At 44.3% G+C, this 6,000-nt stretch overlaps 1 long non-coding RNA gene across 1 annotated transcript in view; it reads right to left on the reverse strand.

The window, feature by feature from the left end:
- LOC137620120 (uncharacterized) overlaps positions 1-6,000 on the reverse strand; it is a 66,078-nt gene that overhangs the window by 52,264 nt on the left and 7,814 nt on the right. The window lies entirely within an intron of this gene.

Here is a 6,000-nt window from a genome sequence, read left to right on the forward strand (position 1 = left end):
AAACATCAAAAACTTTCTATTACATGAATACAAACAAAAACCTCACATATAAACTTAAATAAAGAAATTTATAACAATCTTAAACATAACAATGCTCCATGCCTACAAATTTCCAAATACAAATTCATTGGTTGCTCAAGACGACTGGTAGCACAGTGACGCACACATACCAGTTGCAATCTCTTTAATTAACAAAAATGATCAGGGACAGATATACAGTGGTACCTCTACATATGAATTTAATCCGTTCCGGAACCAACTTCGGATGTAGAAACGAATTTTCCCATAAGAATACATTGAAATAGGATTAATCCGTGGTTGAGCCCAAAAACCTATGATAACTTCTTAATAAACTACTACACATAATTTCACATGAGAATAATGCACACTAAATTGAATAATAGACATGTAAATAAGAAGAATTAGCAAAAAATGATAAATAAAAAAACGGGTTTTTAGCGTCACTTTACCTTAGAAACTCCAGCGCAGGTGTTGTTAGTCTTGCTACGCAGAGAGGAGACGGACAGGCGGCGAGGAGGTAGAGAGGTTAACTACGATAAACGTACACTACCGTAACTTATTCTAACTTACAATAAGTGAACTTTAACATAACTTAGCTTATTTTTTTTTCTATTTTTGTATTTTTTTTTACATTTTCTTTTTTTCTTTTTGATGATTACGCAATTTTAATAACTTTCACTCTCTACACTTAAAATTGACTGAATTTCTTTTGCTTCACTCTTTGCCGTTTTCTTTGTTTCACTTTCTTCCGCTTCACTCTTTGCCGTTTTCTTCGAATCACTTACATCCTCATCACGAGTTCGCTTCGCAGTTTTTTTTAAAGAAATTATCGATAGATAATTGCTTGGTATGGCTTTTCAGAATGTTTCGAAAGTGAGTTAGGCAAACATCATCGAACTGCGAAACTACACGACAAACCTGCAATTTTTTTGGGTGGTATTTGTCGATGAAGTCGACCACGTCTTGATATTTTCCTAACACCTCTTTTATATGCGCCGAACCTAACACATGTTCTACCTCCTCGCTCCCTTCCTGGTCATCACTCATGTGCTCAGACATAGCATGGAGTTCCTTGAGCTCATTCGTGGTAAGTTCGTCGTGATGTTCGGTGACGAGTTCCGTAACATCATCTGCGTTGACCTCCAGACCCATGGACTTGCCAAGGGAGACGATTTCCTCTACGGCTTCCGCTGCACCCACCACGGGATCAGGTTCGGGGTCAAAACCTTCGAAATCTCAGGAAGAAACTGCATCAGGCCACAGCTTCTTCCAGGCAGAATTGAGGGTCCGTCGAGTTAATCCCACCCAAGCCTGATCTATGATCTTCAAGCAGTGCACGATGTTGAAGTGGCTCCTCCAAAATTCACGCAAAGTTAAGTTGGTGCTTTGCATGACATTAAAGCACTGCTTAAATAAGTGCTTGGTGTACAGCTTCTTAAAATTAGAGATGACTTGCTGGTCAATGGGCTGGAGGATAGAGGTGGTATTCGGTGGAAGATACAGCACCTTTATGAACTTAAATTCATCGAAGATATCATCTTAAAGTCTGGGGGGGGGGAGTGAGCGGGTGCATTGTCAAGGCATAGCAGGCACTTTAAAGCCAATTTCTGTTCATGAAGATACTTCTTCACAGAAGGGCCGAAAACTTGGTTAACCCATTGCACAAAGAATTGCCTAGTGACCCAGGCCTTCGAGTTGGATCGCCAGAAAACATGAAGCTGGTCCTTATCGACGTTGTGTGCCTTAAAGGCCCTAGGGTTCTCGGAATGGTAAACCAGTAAGGGCTTGACTTTAAAGTCCCCGCTAGCGTTGGCACATAGGGCAAGAGTCAACCGATCCTTCATTGGCTTATGCCCAGGCAATTTCTTCTCTTCGGCGGTGATGTAGGTTCGACTCGGCATCTTCTTCCAAAACAGCCCGGTTTCATCACAATTAAACACTTGCTGCTCTACGTAGCCTTCTTCCTGCACGATTCTTTCGAAGTTCTTAACAAAGTCAGCTGCAGCCTTTGTGTCCGCACTAGCAGCCTCTCCGTGGCGAACAACTGAATGAATCCCGGACCGTTTCTTAAATTTCTCGAACCAGCCACGAGATGCCTTGAAATCATCTGAGGAAGGCTCGGTTGAACTCTCCCCAGTATCACCCCCAGAGCTCTCCTCCTTCAAGTCCGTAAAGATGGCGTGCGCCTTCTCGCAGATGACGGTCTTGGTGATGGTGTCGTCAACGATCTCTCTGTCCTTGATCCACACTAGCAGAAGTCGTTCCATCTCTTCTATGATAAGGCTACGGCGTTTTGAAATTATGGTGATCCCCTTAGAAGGTTTCACTGCTTTAATAGCTTCCTTCTGTTTAAGGATTGTCGAGATCGTCGACATATTACGGCCATACTGTTTAGCAAGTTCACTCAAGCTGACGCCAATCTCATATTTTTCAATAATTTCCTGCTTAACGTCTAAAGAAAGCATTTCCTTCTTCCTTTTCTCACCACTACCACTACCAGTGGCAAAACTAAGCCTTTTAGGACCCATACTTTACGTAAATTACCGTTAAAGGATGCACGTAAAAAATCACGATTAAAACAGAGTTAATACCAGAACGCACAGAGCACAACCGCAAGAAGCCGACGAGAACAGAGGACTGACCCAAGCCGTGCTAATTGAGGGTCCCTCAGAGGTCGAAGTGCTGCCTTCTATCGGCGGAAATGAAAAACACTTCAAGCGCTATGAGCACCGACTACGCGTACAAGTATTGTTTACTTCGGGTGTCGAAAAAAACATTCGGGTGTAGAGTAGGAACGTGTTCGAATTGTACTTCGCGTGTAGAAAAATTCGGATACAACCCGTACGACGAAAATTGCTTACTTCTTGTGTCGAAATAAAATTCGGGTGTAGTCAAAAATGATATTTTAATTATGAAATAAATTTTTGAATATACTTACCCGGTGAATATATAATAGCTGCAACTCTGCGGCTCGACAGAAAACACACTCAAAATCTCGCGAGCGATCGCTATGAAGGTTGCGGGTGTGCCAACCAGCGCCAACTGTCGGCCAGATACCACTCTTGTATGTAAACAAAACCTTCAATTCTTCTCGTCCCGCTGCGTCTCTATTGGGGAGGAAGGGAGGGTCATTTAATTTATATATTCACCGGGTAAGTATATTCAAAAATTTATTTTATAATTAAAATATCATTTTTGAATATCTAACTTAGCCGGTGAATATATAATAGCTGATTCACACCCAAGGCGGTGGGTAGAGACCAGAGTTAATTATGTTTACAGCGTATAAGCTAAGAGTTTTTTCATTTTGACAGTTATCAATATAATAAAACCAAAATATATAGGTACCTGGTAAGGAAGTTGACTTAGACGATTACTCTGCCTTGTAAGTCTGTCTTCCTCACGGAGCCCAGCGATCCTCTTAGGATGCTGACAGACTCCCAGGAGCTGAAGTATCAAGGGCTGCAACCCATACAACAGGACCTCATCAAACCCCTAATCTGGACGCTCTCAAGAAATGACTTTGACCACCCGCCAAATCAACCAGGATGCGAAAGGCTTCTTAGCCTTCCGTACAATCCATAAAACAATATAAAAAACATTTCAAGAGACAGATTAAAAGGATATGGAATTAGGGAAGTGTAGTGGTTGAACCCTCACCCACTACTGCACTCGCTGCTACGAATGGACCCAGTGTGTAGCAGTCCTCGTAAAGAGTCTGGACATCTTTCAAGTAAAATGACGCGAACACTGACTTGCTTCTCCAAAAGGTCGCGTCCATGATACTTTGCAGAGATCTATTTTGCTTGAAGGCCACGGAAGTTGCTATAGCTCTAATCTCGTGCGTCTCAACCTTAAGCAAAGATCGGTCTTCCTCACTCAAGTGGGAATGGGCTTCTCGTATTAAAAATCTGATAAAATATGACAAAGCATTCTTTGACATAGGTAAGGACGGTTTCTTAACCGAACACCATAACGCTTCAGATTTACCTCGTAAAGGCTTAGTACGAGCTAAATAGAACTTAAGAGCTCTAACGGGGCATAATACTCTCTCTAGTTCGTTGCCTACGATCTCTGATAAGCTAGGAATATCAAAAGATTTAGGCCAAGGACGAGAAGGCAGTTCATTCTTGGCCAGGAAACCAAGTTGAAGAGAACAAGTGGCTTTTTCTGTCGAAAAACCGATGTTCTTGCTGAAGGCATGAAGCTCACTGACTCTTTTAGCCGAGGCCAAGCACACCAGGAAAAGAGTCTTAAGAGTGAGATCCTTCAGGGAGGCTGAATGTAAAGGCTCAAACCTGTCTGACATAAGGAATCTTAGGACCACGTCTAAGTTCCATCCAGGAGTAGCCAAACGACGTTCCTTAGAGGTCTCAAAAGACTTAAGGAGATCTTGTAGATCTTTATTGTTGGAAAGATCTAAGCCTCTATGCTGGAAGACCGAAGCCAACATGCTCCTGTAGCCCTTGATCGTGGGAGCTGAAAGGGAGCGAACTCTTCTCAGGTATAAGAGAAAATCAGCGATTTGGGCTACAGAGGTACTGGACGAGGATACAGATACTGACTTGCACCAGTCTCGGAAGATTTCCCACTTCGATTGGTAAACTCTAATGGTAGAAGCTCTCCTCGCTCTTGCAATCGCACTGGCTGCCTCCTTCGAAAAGCCTCTAGCTCTAGAGAGTCTTTCGATAGTCTGAAGGCAGTCAGACGAAGAGCGTGGAGGCTTTGGTGTACCTTCTTTACGTGGGGCTGACGTAATAGGTCTACTCTTAGAGGAAGACTTCTTGGAAAGTCTACCAGCCATCGAAGTACCTCGGTGAACCATTCTCTCGCGGGCCAGAGGGGAGCAACTAACGTCAACCTTGTCCCTTCGTGAGAGGCGAATTTCTGCAGTACCTTGTTGACAATCTTGAATGGTGGGAATGCGTATAGGTCTAGGTGAGACCAATCTAGGAGAAAGGCGTCTATATGTATTGCTGCTGGGTCTGGGACTGGAGAGCAATAGATTGGAAGCCTCTTGGTCATCGAGGTTGCAAAGAGGTCTATGGTGGGTTGACCCCAAGTCGCCCAAAGCCTCTTGCACACGTCCTTGTGGAGGGTCCATTCGGTAAGAATTACCTGACCCCTCCGACTGAGGCAATCTGCTAGAACGTTCAAGTCGCCCTGGATAAACCTTGTTACCAGGGAGATGCCTCGATCTCTTGACCAGATGAGCAGGTCTCTTGCGATCTCGTACAGTGTCAGGGAGTGGGTGCCTCCTTGCTTGGAAATGTACGCCAAGGCTGTGGTGTTGTCCGAGTTGATCTCCACCACTTTGTCTCGAAGGAGACTCTCGAAGCTCATCAAGGCCAGGTGTATTGCCAAAAGCTCCTTGCCGTTGATGTGCATGCTCCTCTGACTTGAGGTCCACAGACCTGAGCATTCCCGACCGTCCAGTGTCGCACCCCAACCCAAATCCGATGCGTCTGAGAATAGAACGTGGTTTGGTTTCTGAACTGCTAGAGGAAGTCCCTCTCGTAGACTGATATTGTCTTTCCACCAATTCAGGCAAGCCTTTACTGTTTCGGAAATCGGGATCGAGACCGCCTCTAGCGTCTTGTCCTTTTTCCAGTGAAAAGCTAGATGGAATTGTAGAGGTCGGAGGTGTAGCCTTCCTAGCGAGACAAACTGCTCCAGGGATGATAGAGTTCCTACTAGACTCATCCAATTCCTGACTGAGCAACGTTCTCTCTTCAACATCCTTTGGATTACGAGCAGGGCTTGATCTATTCTGGGGGCAGACGGAAAAGCCCGAAAAACTGGACTGCGAATCTCCATCTCTAAATACAGTATAGTTTGGGATGGGATCAGCTGTGACTTTTCCATGTTGACCAGAAGTCCCAATTCCTTGGTCAGATCCAATGTCCAATTGAGATCCTTCAGACAGCGATGACTGGACGAGGCTCTGAGAAGCCAGTCGTCCAAGTAAAGGGAGGCTCG

Source organism: Palaemon carinicauda, chromosome 2, assembly GCF_036898095.1.
Source record: "Palaemon carinicauda isolate YSFRI2023 chromosome 2, ASM3689809v2, whole genome shotgun sequence".
NCBI classification, from domain to species: domain Eukaryota; kingdom Metazoa; phylum Arthropoda; class Malacostraca; order Decapoda; family Palaemonidae; genus Palaemon; species Palaemon carinicauda.